This window comes from Megalops cyprinoides, chromosome 3, assembly GCF_013368585.1.
Source record: "Megalops cyprinoides isolate fMegCyp1 chromosome 3, fMegCyp1.pri, whole genome shotgun sequence".
Lineage (NCBI taxonomy): Eukaryota > Metazoa > Chordata > Actinopteri > Elopiformes > Megalopidae > Megalops > Megalops cyprinoides.
The window spans coordinates 22,743,817-22,760,610 of record NC_050585.1 but is presented as its reverse complement, the minus strand read 5'-3'; the positions used below and the strand labels follow the sequence as shown (position 1 = coordinate 22,760,610).

Genomic DNA, 16,794 nt, shown 5'->3' with positions numbered 1-16,794 from the left:
CTGTAGAGCATATTGGATTCCACCAATGGACCTGACTGCTTTGCCTGGACATCCATCAAAATCACAATGGATGAAGCTTGTACACACATACATGGACATACACACTTACACCTACACACACACACACACATACGTGCACACACGCACACACAAACTCTGCCTCTTCCTCTCTCATACACACAAACATACGTGTGCATTCGCACACACATTCACTGACACACACATACACACGCACACACATGCACATACTCTGTCTCTTCCTCTCATACACACACATTGTTTTTCTCGCTCACACATGCACATGCTCTCTCAATCGTGTGCTTTAGTTCAAAGAAAACAAAATTAATGAATAATTAAAATGCAACGCGTAATGCAAAAGGCTGCTTGCGTTGTTTCCAGCGTGGATACAGTGCAGTCAGGCACAGCAATTACCCATGTGGGCTTATTGCAGGAGGCAGATGGCAGGGGACAGAGGGTGCAGTTTTGGAATTTGTGTCTGATTGCAATTAGCACTCCTGGGTCGGGCCAGCTTTTCCTGGGCGGTGCCAGTTGTTTTGAGGAGGAGCATAGCGGGATTGTAGATGAGACAGTCAGGATTTCAAAGTGATCTCATTTTGAAAACAGGGAGTCTGAAGCGCGTATAGCAAATACAGTGTGTGTCCATGGTGTCAGTGTGTCTATTGCTTTGACGTGTACTTAGTAATTTCAGGGAGGGGGAGTTGGTGGATTTAAGGGCTTGGCCAGTGAGATGCATGTAAAATGACAAAAAGAACAACTAAAAGGTCTTCTTAAATGTATTGAGTGTATTTCGTATTTATTTGTTGCACTACATCAAAAACATGATGTTGCTGTGTTTGTGTGTGTGTGGTTGACTTACAGAAACCTTTTTGTCTCTTTAAAGCACCTTTTCCGTGGAGCATTTATAGAGGAAGTCAGCTATCAAACAGGTCTCTACTAAGGGAAAGAATCGATACACCTCTGAGTCCCGCACACAAGCATTCCCCCAGAAACAGATCCCCAGTGACCCGTGCTCCCTTTGTGTTGTGGCACAAAACCTGCTGTCTTTGCAGTTGTGGTTAAGGTGAGGACAGTTTCCCCATCCATCACTGCTCTGTTTCCCCATCCATCACTGCTCTGTTTCCCCACCTACCACTGCTCTGTTTCCCCACCTACCACTGCCCTGTTTCCCCACCTATCACTGTCCTGTTTCCCCACCTACCACTGCCCTGTTTCCCCACCTATCACTGTCCTGTTTCCCCACCTACCACTGTCCTGTTTCCCCATCCACCACTGCCCTGTTTCCCCACCTATCACTGTCCTGTTTCCCCACCTATCACTGTCCTGTTTCCCCACCTACCACTGTCCTGTTTCCCCATCCACCACTGTCCTGTTTCCCCACCTATCACTGCTCTGTTTCCCCATCTATCACTGCTCTGTTTCCCCATCCCTCTACCATTTGTGGTGAAATAAGGGGCCAAATCAGCAATGAAAAATGCCAGATGCAAGGACACAATGGTTCCACCAGATGGAGCCATAGAGTCCACCTGAGCAATGAGACACCTGAAAATGCCTGTATCTAGACAGTGCTCCCTTGCCTATTGAAAGAGAGCATTTGTTTCAGAAAGGAATTGTTGCTGACCTCTTTTTCCTGAGAACCTGATTTGGAATCTGACCTGTGCATTACTGAGAACATGCCCTGGAATCCGAGCTTTGAAACTGAAATAATGAGTAACTGAAATAAGTGAAGTAAGAGTAAGCCTCTGCCCCTGGAAGAAAAAGCTAAAAAAAAAAAAACTTCTAGGTAGACTCCCAAAACAGAGTTAGGTTTTGTTTTCCATTGTGCTAACTTTTCAAGATGCTTCAGATGCTCAACCTCAGATGCTTCTTTCCGCTCTCTCTCTCCCTCCTTCTCCACATATGAATGTACTGCTTTCTTCACTCCATGAATTTGCAGGCTTTGCTGCCCACCCCTGACCAACATGAGTCAGTCCCTCAGGGCAGAGAGTATAGGGGGTGAGGGGAATCCCTGCATTCATCAGGGCCCAGCTTTAGTCAAGCCATCTACAGTTCCCCTTAAGACAGTGCACTTGCACTTCCTGAATCGCGCGGCCAGATGTTTGAACCAGAGTACACCAGTGTCCTCAGCGCTGCAGGTGCGAGAACTGCAAGGAAACGTCACATTTAAAAACAAACATGTACAAGCAAACTGTCAACATTTATCGTATTTATCCTATAGTAACGGTTTACTATCGACTGGAGGGGAATAAAACAGGTTTGTATCACTTTAACTTTCTCTGACGTCAATCTGATGCAGACCTCCGTACTAAGAGGGATGACAACGGATGCATTTTCTTTTTTTCTCCAAAGAGGGTTTTACGGGGACGATTTCAACGCAAGGGGGGCGGGAAGAGGGAGATTACTCTGGGTGCGTTGATAAGAGATTAACGCTAATATTACGAGTAAAATCTGAGACTGGAAACACGTTGAGTGCTCGGAATATCAACTACGGTCAAGGATACCGCTGAATCGCCATCAGTGTGTGATTGAGCCTGCGTGCGCGCGCGCGCGTGTGTGAGAGAGAAAGAGAGAGAGAGGTGGAGAGAGAGAGAGGAGGGGGAAGGGGTAACACAGCATCTTTTCTGAAGCCGGGTTGCCGAGGAATCACAAAAACATTGTATCGTTTTTTAGTTGTGGAACAAGCGAACACCATTATTCAGATCGGCTGTAATTTACCAATAGAGACAACAAAATATTGCAGAAACTAATCAAGCCATTGGTGGATATTTAATGTTTAATACTGCCCTCACAATATACGCTCAGTTTTCATGGTAAAATGCCGAAGAGGAAGACGAAGAAAGAGAATTGCCACTGTTATTTTTTATATGCGAAAAATACACATCAAAACAGATAGTGTGTGAGAGACAGCCCAACGGAGACATCAGCATTACAAGTTATTCTTTTAATTTTTATTAATCATTTTATTTATTTCAACATAACAGAGGTGGAATGCTGTGGAATATGTTTCTCTGTGGGGAGAAAAAAAGAGACAAACCGCATCTCGTGCATCAACTTAGCCTCTGAAGCGCTGCACGCGCATGGATTTTTTTCTTTCTCCAGATGTAAAGATGTGGTAATCTAACTGTGGATCGGGGAGAGAGAAGGGTGTTGTCGAAGAGAGGAAAGGGGTATGACATAAGAGGTGTCCTTTTTGGAAAGGGGGGTAGACTGATTGATAGAAGAGAACATGGAGTGATGCGCGAGACGCGTTACTTTTATGAGAAATTTTGCTGAAAAAAGGAGAATGGAATGAAAAACGAAAGAATCGGGGAAAAACGGGAGGAAGAGGAAGGTGAACAGTAATGATTTTTTAACAAAAACGGATCGCTGCACCCCGTAGCGGAAACCTGGGAATATTTCGGGTAAGCGTTTTCCCTCATCTTTTACCGATATACGTGTAATGTAATTACTGATGTTCTACGTGTGCATGTGCGCCAGTATGCGTGTATGACGCTGTCAGTATATGGCAGATTGGCAGTTATTTAGACGTTTTGGGAACTGCTCATCACCGGCGGAAAATGAGATGCTAAATTAGACATTCATATCCCCCTTTTTACCGTCTTCCATTTCATAGGCAGGTAATAACCGCGGCTAGTCGGCAGATTCAGAAGCGAAGTCATTTTTGTTACCACGTCTAATGTGAATATAACCCACATCTACTCTGTATTATGCGGTCCGATTGGACTTTAATTAGGACAGAATCGATACATATTCCGCTGTCTTTGGCATTAACGCATATACACCGGATAGCTTTTACCGGTTGAGACATTATTTCAGTAGATTCAGTTAAGTCCATCGCGTTATTCTTTTATTTTATTTTGGAAGCTGGTCATTTTTCACCTGATGGATTATAGTACTGTAGTTATTTTTCGAATGCTCGTGTCAGCCCCTTCACCCATTTTAGGTGCATTATATATGTTCCAGTGATTCACGTAAAAGAGGTCTCTAAAAAGGTGAAATATACATGATGTATGCTTTTATGCTATCCCATTCTCTGTGAAATCTTACACATGCACACATGTGGTCACATACACACAAACACACACACACACGCACACACACACACACACACACACACACACTACTATCCCCAGTGCATCCCCCCTTGCAAAACACACGCAGATATGTGTATATGTAGGTATGATAGGTACAGCCTACAGGAATTCGTGTGCAGACTGTGTGAACATACACACTCACACACACTCGGTGCATATCAATGCTGAGGGCTGGTTTGCTGGTGCCCTGTCAATGGCAGGATTCAGCTCAAACAAGAGTGCCATTGTTTTCAGCGGGGCTGCAAGTGTTTGTGGTACCCAAGAGCAGGGACACTCGGGAGATGCAGTGCCGTCTAAACCAACACCATGAACATGAAACACAGACCCTGGGCAGCCATTACAGGTGTTCAGGGCACATGAGATGCACTGGAACAACAATGTGGAACAGCAGCTAGAGCGCTGGCCCTGAGGGCAGCAGTGTGGAGTAACGGTCAGAGTGCTCGACCACAGTGTGGAGACTGTAAAATTCACAATTTGTGGCTTCCCAATTTGGTTTTGGGTGTCAGCGTGTTATACCTGAACGTGCAGAAACAGTCAATATGCAGGAATTAATTTGTCATTTAGGAACTGAACACTGGGGCAGACATTGTGTTTGTATGCTGCATCAGACATCAGTAGAGACACTAATTAACTGAAACAATGAAGACCAGAGAGAGAGAGAGAGAGAGCAAGAGAGAGAGAGAGAAGGAGATAGAAACAGACAGACAGACAGCCATAGATTCAAAGATAGAGAGTGACACAGACATACACAGAGACCATACATACATGCATAAACCAGTTACATACATAGGTCAGTTACATACATACATACGTAGGCGTTACAGTCAAACACAGACGGTGTTTGAAGTTGAGTCCTGACATCAGAAAAGGAGGGCATAGATGGAAACCAGTTGAAGGTGAATTTCAGAGTACTTTAATGTATGGAATAGAGGACCAGGACCTGTATCAGAGGCAGAGATCCTTAGAGTGTTGAAGATCAGGCCTGGCATCGTGTGGAGGACCAACGCTCTGGACCATAGGCAGAATAGCAAGGCCAGCTGGGTGGAAAGGCTTGTTCTTGTTGCTGAACCTTCTCCTGTTCGTATGTGTATGGCTCTTCACTGAACACTGCAGCCTTTGAGCATTTAAGGATCATGCCTGATTTATGGGCATATTTCCCTGTCAAAAAACATTGTATGAATATATTACTAACTAGTTAATAATTAACACCTGTAAAAAGTTGTTAGCAAACAGATTACATTTTAAATATGCAAAAAAAAATCCAATTTAAGAATAATTTAAAATCATTTTTAAATGCACGTCTGGAAGGTTAATATTTGTTGTTTTGTATTAATGTTCCTTTTTAATCATTGATATTCACAATTAAATGGTTTATGACTGCCTGACCAAAGCCGTGTTCCAGCAGAAATCTCATTAGCTGTGTTTTACTATGCTTGCAAACTGTTCAGTCAATGTTTTCTGAAACAGTTCCTGCACATGATATGGTTAGAAATTTGCCTCTTACAAATGCCCAGTGTCATCATTATAATCAACATGCAATGTTCTCATTTGTCTAGATTTGTTTATTGCAGAGCTCTTGTCTTGTGAAGAGGCTTAGCAATAAACAAGCTAAAACAGCTAACTCTAACTTTTTAGCTGCGTCATCAAATATGTAGCTAGTTGACTGATAACTAAAACAATCAGCTAGCTAGTTGTTTGTTTATTTGTCTCATGGTTTTATTTCCTCACAGTTTTCATTCACACAGACAGCTTCATCAATCCCCTCTGTGGTTTTTGCTGGATTCTTGAATGCATTACAGTACATGACCTTAGTCTCCTCCCAGGTGAATGCCCTCCAGTATGGAGTAGTGATCAGAGCAGTGGATTTGGTTCAGCAGTGTGGAGTAGTGGTCAGAGAACTGGCTCTCTGGGCTATAGTATGAAGTTAACTCTGAAGATTGCAGATGGTCATAGGTTCTAATTCCTGATGGGACTCTGTGGTTGTGTTTCAGGATTAGATCTGCTGTGGCCTTTTAGACCCCTTCAGACAGTGACCTCACCCTCTGAACTCTGCTGCTGCAGATCATGTCACTTCCCAGAGCCGCAGCAGGAGTGTGTCTGGCTGTCCTTAGCAGGACCTGGGTCTTTAGCTTGGAGAGCGGATCGTATTGCATGTTCTGCGATGGGGTCAGTGTGGATTGTGGACCCAAACCCCCCGTTGCCCCAGTGAACCCACAGCTGTGTAGATGGGGTGTAGGGTGTGTATGATGGGAAACAGCCAGGGCTGTGGGTCGCCGGGAGAAGAGCATCCGCTGAGAGAATGGATAATGTGACATAAGGCAATGTTCCATTCCTGCTGTGTGCCCACTGAGGAGGCTGTACATCACAGTAGGAGAGGTGTGCCAAAATGAGACATTAAAAATGCCGAAGGTGTTTGTTTTCACCTCAGTTTTCATTTCTCCCCCATCCTGGAAAGGGAACAGACGGGGGGTTCTGGGTCAGTTTGATGAGCGGGGCAGAGTCTGTGGGGTGGGGCTCTTTGGTAAGAAGGGTGGAGTTTGTGGGGTGGGGCAGCTACACCCACACACAGCCTCCAGCTCTTCTCCATCCTTTCATCACCGCAATGACTGTGAGTACAGTTCACTCTCCAGCAGTCAGAGGTCAGATGAAGGTGAGAAAGGTACTCTTCCCTTCAGTGACCCATTTCCATGTCCCCTCTGACCTCTGATCTCTGACCTCTCGTCTACAAGAGTAGCATTGCACCAGCCCGGTCTACCAAATTTAGGGCATGACGTACAAGCACAGCAGATCCTTTTCACCATTACTGGAATTAATTATTCATTTCCCTTATTCTAACAGGCTGATAATGCAATCATAAAACCTATACGGTAAAAATTGTGTCAGTGCTGCAGTTTATGTGTCTGTGCTGCAGTGTGCCAGTGCTGCAGTTTCAGTGTCTGTGCTGCAGTCTCAGTGCTGTAGTCTCAGTGTGTCACTGCTGCACTTTCAGTGTCTGTGCTGCAGTCTCAGTGCTGTAGTCTCAGTATGTCAGTGTTGTAGTTTCAGTGTTTGCACTGCAGTTACAGTTCTTCAGTCTCAGTGCATCAGTGCTGCAGTATTAGTACTGCTGTTTCGGTGGGTCAGTGTTGCAGTTTTAGTGTGTCAGTGCTGCAGTGAGTCTCAGGGTCTCAGTGCTGCAGTCACGTACGGTGTAGCTGAGACTTCAGAAGGGGACAGAGCTGGTGAGGCACTGGAGGGTGCAGTAGCTCAGTCCCACCACTTGGGGGTAAGAGGAGAGAGTGACAGACACACAGACAGACAGGTGGCAGGTTGCAGCTGCTCAGAGTGTGGGCAGTAGAGCTGGTAGAGGTGGGGTGTTGGAGCTGTGCAGGGGCCTGTATTCGCAAGGACAGTCCACATTAGTGTGCTACTGGTCATCTGGGATCTCTACCACAGAAAGGCCCCTTGGAAGGACTAAGCCTGGTTTAATGAACCACATTTTTAAACGTTAATGGATCACAGAGCAGCAGTGGTTTAAATTAGCACTGAAGCTGCTGCTTTCTGCAACAGAGCCGCTGAGTGTCAGGTCTGTAGGAGGCCTGGGGTTCCAGTGCTGAGTTACAGAGAGCTGCAGTCCAGGGGCTCAGAGAGGACACCCTGCAAAAAAAGTGCAGAAGCTAAACTGATGATGCGCTTTTCCTTTTTGTGGGATGAATGCGTTCTGCAGGGAAAGCTTCGTGATTGCTTTGTTGGAAAGCATGGTGGGAATCCCGGGAAAAGGAGCCATACAGTTTTCTCTTTTTAAAAGGCGTGTTTAATTATTCATACGTTTTGGAAGCAACAGGTCGCAGCCAGGCGAAAGTGGAGCCAGCGATACAGGGATCGGCTTCCAGGCCTACACACCAGGAAACACAAACAGGCAAACAGAATAAACACACTGTTAAATAGATCGATAGGCTGAAAAAATATACCCTCCAGGAGTTGTTTTGATTGAGAGTTTTTTTTCTGGTTAGAGAGCTGGAGACTGGACCAGATTGGGGATGGATTGAGTTCACAGGGTGGATGTCAATATAGAGCAAATTTTAAAATGTTTTCAGCTCAAATATCAAAGAAATTAACCTTTGTGGTTTCTGAATCCTTAGGGGATACACGTAAGAAGTGACTGCCCTCACTATATCAGTTTAAACTTTATTAGTAGCACAGGTGTTCAGCCATCATCAGAGTGAATGAGACAACAAAGGATGTAAGCCTTTGAGCACGCTATAGTCAGGCTGTATACATCTATCACAGAGCATGTGGTAATACTGTACAGCACTTTTAATGAGGGAGCCTGTTGAAGGCATAAGTGTAATAATATCCTCACTTTTTATCTGGCCTGAAAGGGACCACCCATTCAGTGTTTGCAATGTACCTCTAACAGAAAGCTCTCCCTCACTCCTAGGCAAGTGTTGACTTTTTCAGTGAAGCTGAAATGAATTTTAAAGCTGTAGCTATATGTTGAAAGCTGGCAGGATTATGGGTAATGTTCCAGAGAATGACCTCAGGTGTCCTTGGAGCATGTATTCATGGCCCCCACATTGGCCCCGCCCCTGTGCCGTGGTACGCGGAGCGAATCCATTGATCCATCCTGAGATTTACAAGTTCCCCGCAAGGAGGCTGACGAGCTCTGCAGCGTTCACCGCCCCCACCTCTCTCCCCGTTCAGAAGGCTTCTCGCACATCTGATCTGATCCTCACAAAGAGTTATGGAGTTATTGACTCTGGCTAAGCTGGCAAAAAAAAAACATTCATCCAACGTTCCTGTAACATTGCAGTGATGGCTTTGCTGCAGCGTGGTAGTGCCGCTGTGCGCCACTGCCAGGTGTCTGCAGGTGAAGTGACGTGACGGTGAAGACCTCACCTGGTGTACCTGTGACTCACTCAGGTGAGGGTCAGTGACACAGCCTCACTGACTGTGGCTTTCATGCTGCATTCACGTAATACTGTAGTAATCATAAATACGAGTTACCAATAGGAATAGCAGGAAAGCTGTAATGGCTAACAAAACCATCATATACCACATACCATGTACCACATACCATCAAAACAATGGTATTTATTTGCAAAAATGTCATACTCTGTTACAGTGTGGTTACAGTACTCTGTCACTGTGTGGTTTATGTTGCTATTATCCGTACAATAACTAAACTGAATCCTTTGAAAGCTAACAGGCTGACGCTATCACACAAAATAGCCTGAGTAGCTAGCCAGGTTAACAGTGATTGCAGCTGTCTTTTATCTTTATCCTTCAGAATGGGATAATGACTATTAATTATGAAAAATATGATGTGAATACAGCATCAGAGCACCGTGCTGCTGAGACTGCCTACCCAGCACAAGAGAGGGTCTCACGCACACAACCCCATAAGCACTAAGTGCCACAGGAGTGACAGGCACCATGCTTTCAGGTCATAAAGCTATCCTGCAATGTGCTTTACAGCTGCACAGCTGTTCCCCATCCTGATTGAGCAGCTGCTCCATTCTACTCTCTATGCAGCTGCTCCATTCTACTGTTCCATTCTACTCTCTGTGCAGCTGCTCCATTCTACTGTTCCATTCTACTCTCTGTGCAGCTGCCCCATTCTACTCTCTATGCAGCTGCTCCATTCTACTGCCCCATTCTACTCTCTGTGCAGCTGCCCCATTCTACTCTCTATGCAGCTGTTCCATTCTACTCTCTATGCAGCTGCCCCATTCTACTCTCTGTGCAGCTGCCCCATTCTACTCTCTATGCAGCTGTTCCATTCTACTCTCTGTGCAGCTGCCCCATTCTACTCTCTATGCAGCTGCTCCATTCTACTGCCCCATTCTACTCTCTGTGCAGCTGCCCCATTCTACTCTCTATGCAGCTGTTCCATTCTACTCTCTATGCAGCTGCCCCATTCTACTCTCTGTGCAGCTGCCCCATTCTACTCTCTGTGCAGCTGCCCCATTCTACTCTCTATGCAGCTGTTCCATTCTACTCTCTGTGCAGCTGCCCCATTCTACTCTCTATGCAGCTGCTCCATTCTACTGTTCCATTCTACTCTCTGTGCGGTTGTCCTATTCTACTCTCTGTGCAGCTGCCCCATTCTACTCTCTGTGCAGCTGCCCCATTCTACTGTTCCATTCTACTCTCTGTGCAGTTGTCCTATTCTACTTCCTGACTGTGTGGCTGCCCTATTTTAATTTCTGCACAACTGTCCAATATTGCTTCCTGACTGCACAGATGTCCCATTCCACATCCTGACTCCAACGCTGGCCTTCATTAATTCTTGATTGCGCAGATGTGCCATTCCACGTCCTGACTGCGCAGCTGTCTCATTCCATATCCTGACTGCGCAGCAGTCCCGTATTACTTCCTGACTGCGCAGCTGTCCCATTCTACTTTCTGCGCAGCTGTCTGTCTGTGCCCCAGGTTTGCATCCACTTCCTCAGGGCTGTTATATAACAGAGACAGGTGCAGTGAACATGTTTCAGGCTATTTTGGGGTCCAGGTGGATCAGTGTAGAACAACACAGTAACAGTCTGCAATCTGAGAACTCCAGATGTGTGAGTACCGTAAAGAGTACCGAGCAGCTTGGCTTGCTATGGCATCTTCAGCATGAAATATTCCTATTCAGTATAATTGGGTGTTTTGTCAGTTTTAAACAGAAAGATGATGGGCAATTGATCATTCACTTTGAGCGTTTCACAGCCACCCTGTTAGCTTATTTATACTTCCCAATCACCCAGCAACCCCTCAAAAATAAAACACAGGAACCCAGGGTTGATTGGTCCTTCAGGGTGATTCAGTGAGCCAATCAAGAGGTGCACCTGTTAACCCCTTGAGACAGAGTACTACAGTGTTTAAAGCAATTGCAGTTGTTTGGTCTCTTCCTGTGCAGAGGTGGATATGTGCTCAGGAGGCTAGCCCTCAGCACACCGTGCTGCCTGGGTTATTCATGTCAATAGGGCTCATAGGCATGAGTATGAGTACTCGGGGGTCAAAGGTCACCATGCTGTGCAGTTTGTGTTCCTGTGGACTTCACACTGGGGTCTGCTGTGAGGGGTTAAATAAGGCTTAATGCTAATCAAACTTGTTTAGTACAACTGCATCATTCTCGAGGATAATCTCATGAGCACTTTGAATTAAATTATTATCAGTGATTGTTTTTCATCAGTATTTATTTTTTGTAATTTATATTCTTTTCCTTTACCCTACTCACCCCTCCCTTCTTCTCTTCTTGTCTCTCCTTCTCACTCTCTCTCTCTCTCTCTCTCTCTCTCACTCCCTCTCCTTCTCTCTCTCTCTGGCTGTGACTGTACATGATTTATATGGGCTCTGAAGTCCCAGCACCTGCTATTCTCAGAGTGGAAATGTCGTATTGTAATTATTCTAAGAGATATATTGACCCGGTCCAGGCTACTCTGAACTAAGATCTAAATCAAAACCCAGTTTCTACAGGGTGGCACATTTCACCATTTAACAGCACAATGTGTGTATCTCCTCTGCTCTTCCTACACTGCAATATCACAGACAACACACTGCTCTCTCCTCTTCTCCCCACTCTGTACCATTTATTATTATATATAGAGCGATGGAGCGGCAGAATGAAAGAAAAGAAGAGAGGTGGTGATGGAAGGAAGGGGATCAAGGGAGAGAGCGAGGAGCAGGGAAAGAGAGGGAGAGTGCTAGCACTCTCTGTGACAAGCTAAAGAGATGTGTCTGCCAGACAGGATGAGAGGAGAGAGTAGAAGATGGAGGGAGAGCTCTGTATCTCTTGAAACGTGAGGAGTCCGTGTGTCAAAGGCTCATGTGAACAGATGCCATAGAGCCTTGTCTGCTTTAATCAGATGCTACCCTGTGCCAAACACAGATCCGAAGTACACCTTCATCACAATTAGCTATTGCGTGGACTGAATGTTCTGGAATTCAGGACAAAGACACTAGGTCACGTGACCACAGAACCACATTCTAGGATTCTAGCATTCTGGTGTCAGTTCCAGAAAGTGTGAGCTTCCTGTCCAAAGCAAACCTCTAATCCAGCTGCCCCTCAACTGAGATTTAAGATGGGCCACATATGAAAGAGGTGTATAGAATAGCTAGGTTTCAGTGTATGTGTGTGTGTGTGTGTGTGTGTGTGCGTGCACGCAGTAGGTGTTTTATCTATGCAGGTGAGGTTTATTTTGAATGCAGAGAGAGGTGGCCTTTTCCAGAGTCATAGTCACCCAGAGCCAAGTTCACTTAGGACTGTCCCATAATGCAAAGCTCTCCCGGCCATATGCCTACCGTCCACCCTGAATCCAGGTCAGTGTGGATCGCTGCTCTCTCTCTCTCTCTCTCTCTCTCTCTCTCTCTCTCTCTCTCTCTCTCTCTCTGTCTCTCTCCAGTGCAAAGGAATTCCTAGTTCTGTCAGAAATTTGAACAGAACGTCCAACCTGCAGATTATCCTGATGAGATCACTTCAGTTAGTGTTTGCCGCTAAAATTTATTTTTACAGGTTCATAAGGGTCCTGCTCCATGCGCATTGGAGTGTCTCTGTTTAGGACTCATATTTAAATCACATTGTTCCGCACAGATATTAATATTTACTTGAAAGAACCGGTTGAGTAGCACCATATGTCTCACTGGCAGAATGACAACTGCATTAGTATGGCATGGGCCTTTGCTAGAAAGTATTACACACACACACACACACAGTTAATCCCCCAACACACACATACACACAGGCACACACACATACACACAGGCACACACACATACACACAGGCACGCGCGCACACACACACACACACACACACACACACACACATACAGATTTAACCCCCCAACACATACACATTACAGTGTTTGGGGCTCTGGTTTTTGGTAGTCATTGTGTGTGTGTGTGTGTGTGTGTGTGTGTGTGTGTGACTATGTGACTATGTGACTATGTGAGTATGTTCAACTGTCAGCTGGGAATCTGACTGGCACACTGGAATGTGAATGGCACACTGACCACTGTCATTGAAGCCATCCAATAAAAGGCTCTGCTGTGTGGGTCATGGGTCCACACAACAGGGTGAGATAGCCAATCACAGTCAGAGTTGTATCGGTCACCGAAGTTGATCAGAGGGAATGTGGGCCTGCCCAAACGGAGGCAAATTATTGATGCTGCTCCTCCTTCCAGCCTCCTTTAGTGAGCTAACGAGCTCATTTCCCCACTCGTGCATGGCTTCCTAACGAGGCTTTATCTCAGCATTTATGCACTGCATTACTGCATCGGTACATGAACACACTGACATGGGTGTGTGTGCTTTGAAATCTCACAGAGCTGATGTAGGTGGTTTGAATGTGCAGTAGCCAGCTGTATATGCTGTTCTTTGCCTTGGCTTTGGCTGGCACAATTCTGGACAGCCTATTTTTCTAATATGCATTAAGCAAAGGTTAATTGCACTCGTGCACTCCCAGTTAGAAGCTGTGCTGTCATAATTTGCACATCTCTGTGGTTTGCATAGAACAAGCAGGACTGACCTGTCTTTTCAGGTGGGGCTGAATGTGCTGCTTATGATTTAAACGCAGAAACAGTGGTGCACAGCAGACTCCATTTGCTATTCATGCACAAAGACATCTCTGCCGCACAAGGTCAAAGTCCTGACTAAATGAACACCATTAGAGGAATTTTCCTTTGGAAATGATTTACAAAGACCTGTATGAGACTGCACATGGCAGAAGAGGACATACACAGAGGGTAGATCTGTGTGTGTGTGTGTGTGTGTGTGTGTGTGTGACTATGAGTGTGTGTGCATGTGCGTGTGTATGTGTGTGTGTGACTATGAGTGTGTGTGTGTGTGTGTGTGTGACTATGAGTGTGTGTATGTGTTGGGCTCTGTTCCAGGTTCCTCCCTCCAGAGCTTCACTTGTCACAGCAGATGGATTGTTCTGATTGATTCATTTCTGTTATCCCACAAGTGCCTGTCCTATGAATGGAGCAAGCAGGAGTGCCTTGCAGGGGCAGGGTCAGAGGGTGTGGCAGTAGGGGCGTGATGGGGGCGTGGTCAGGGGTGTGGTTTTTGGCAGTTTTCCTCAGGGTTGGTGAGGACTGTTTCTGCCAATCAGAACTTTCTCATGCAGATACACATGGGAGAGTAAAGGCATCACAGCCCTGCTCTTAAATGGGTTTTATAACGCCGCGTCTCGCTCTAGAGATGGTCTCCCTGTTTATTTATTATTTTTCTCTGGGGTTTGGGTCTGAACCTGCTGCCTGGGCCGTGTTCATGAGGTTCACCTGGACAGCAGGTTGTAGCTTTGGTACAGCTGCTGGCCGGAGTAGCAGTGTGAAGTGTTTCACCTTAATTACTCAGGTAAAGTCGCACCTGTGGGGACGGCTGCAGAATAAGGAGGATAATGAAGGGGACAGCACTCCCTCCACTCGAGGAAAGCAGTTTGCCGATATTTCTGTCACTTCAGCCTCTTTCTGCAGAGCTTGTTTATGAGTTTATGAATTATGAATGCCTTGGTTGTATGTGTTCTCATTATGTGTGCGCTGGCGCTCACAGAACACGTCCTCATTCCAGATAAATGCACCACAAGATAATTCTGCTGGAACCAGCAGAGATGGGGGAAGCGGACAGGGTGGTGCGTGCGGGGAACACGCAGTGGAGGGGCCTGGTAAACGGGGCCTCTGCAGGCTCCAGCTTCCCCCCCACAGGGACACATCCAGCTGCCGTCCTCATATTTCCGTGCTCAGAGACAGCTGACAGAGGAGGGGACATACGGATCATGTCTGTGCCAGTCCTGTGTGTATGAGTGCCTGCGTTTCTGTCACTTTCAAATCCAGGGAACTGTGCAGCCAAACACACACACAGACACACACACAGACACACACACACACAGACACACACACACACACACACAGACACAGACACAGACACAGACTGGAACTGAAGTAGAGCAGAGGAACAGAGAGAACAAGGCCAGCGAGTGTGTGTCTTTCTGTGTGTGTGAGTGTGTTCTTGCGTGGGTGTCTATGTGCATGTGTTATGTCTGAATGTGTGCATTTGTGTGTGTGTGCATGTGCATGTGCCTATGTGTGTGTGTTTCTGTGTGTGTACATGAGTGTGCGTGTGCGTGTGCGTGTGCACGAGTGTATGTGTGTGTGTGTGTGTGTGTGTGTGTGCGTGTGGGCTCATGCATCTTTCTCATCCATTTCCTGCTGTACGTGTTTTTCTGTAGCCTCTGCTGTTTCTCTGCAGTGCACCCTTGAAGCATGCTGTGGCAGAGCTACATACAAACACAAGTTTTACATCAGAAGTAAAGAGATAATGAAGGACAGATCAGGGAGGCATATTAACAGATTATTATCTGGAGAGGTGGTGCGGGTCAGTCTCTATGGGGGGTGAGCACCTTCAAGAAATCCCTTTCCTTTAATCTTTTCATTAGCAAGAGCACACAGTAAATCCCCTCACTTGCATCTCTTTATTGGCACAAAAATGCTTCCAGTGACACAGTTCTATATTCAAGGAATTCAGACGCGTTCAGCTCTTGAGAGGTGTCAGAGACGGAGCAGAACTCAATCAACAGCTCCGTCAGTCCCCATTACCTGGGAGCCCAGGTGGATGAAGCCGCGGCTGCGCACTGCGCCGCACCTTCTGAGAGCAGCTGTGTGTTTATGCTCCCTTCACGTGGATGGGGACACACTGTCAGACCGCGTCGCTGCGCAGAAGTAATCTATGAGGACGTCGCGTGGGAATCTGCCCGCAGGCGAACCGGGCCTGAGCCTCCTCACCCCGCTGCCAGCCGCGTGGTAGAATCCCGGAGAGATTTATGGCGTGACCTCAGCGGCGCGTTAGAAACCGTCTCCAGCAGCCGCCCTTACTGGCTGCTTCGCAGGCATATCACCTCTCATTGGCTCGTTAATTGATTTGACACTGACCCAGACCGGTCTAGAGTACAGCAGCCCTCAGCTTCTCCCACGCTCCCTAGCTGACAGCTCATAACCCAGAGGTGGAACACTGTACTGCAGCAGCCGAGGCAAAGCGCCTCGTTTCAGAGTACAGAGGCAGCAAAGTAACTGGGACTGGAACCAGCAACCCTCTAACCACTGCACAGCTCCCTGTATCTGTGTTCAATCTTTTGTCTTGATTCAGAAGGGTATCGATTTTTTTTTCTTTTTTACTTATTTACGTGTTATGTGGCAGCGTTGTCCTTGTGTACTTCATACCAAATACAGTATGTTTCATATCATAACAAGATGGTTGGGATAAATCCGGTCTTTTTGTTTCTAATAAAGAGGTGGTTGTCTTAAAGTAGTTTTAGATGTGTAAGTGAAATGTTTTAATGTGAGGTATAGAAACAGAATTCTGCATGACATAAGTGGGCATTGTAAAAGATCTGAAAGGTAACGTCGATTAAGAGAATCCTCTCACCACCACGCGGGAGAGAAAAACAGCAGAAGCTCGGCTGCGACAGACGAGCGGCTGAGAGTCAAGTGTGACTCTGCCTCTGGGCTCGGTGAGCCGAGTGTGACTCGGTGCTCACTCATGCGCAGGGAAACAAACACCCTCGCCTCTTTCCCTTCGCTTCTGTGTACCAAACAAATGCCCATTTCTGCAGTGTCTGTCAGCAGGTGTGTTTTTGTGTATGCTGCAGCTACGCTTCATGAATATGCATAGATAGCATGTCCCGCGCTGCCTCGTATGCTGAGCGAGGCCGTCAAATATGT

General features: G+C 46.3%; 1 protein-coding gene across 1 annotated transcript in view; it reads left to right on the top strand.

The window, feature by feature from the left end:
- Window positions 1–2,386: 2,386 nt before the first annotated feature.
- LOC118774651 (neuroligin-2-like) overlaps window positions 2,387–16,794 on the top strand; it is a 56,674-nt gene continuing 42,266 nt past the window's right edge. Inside the window, exon 1 of the mRNA XM_036524038.1 lies at window positions 2,387–3,419. The gene's annotated coding sequence lies outside the window, so the exon portion shown is untranslated. The remainder of the gene's footprint in view (window positions 3,420–16,794) is intronic.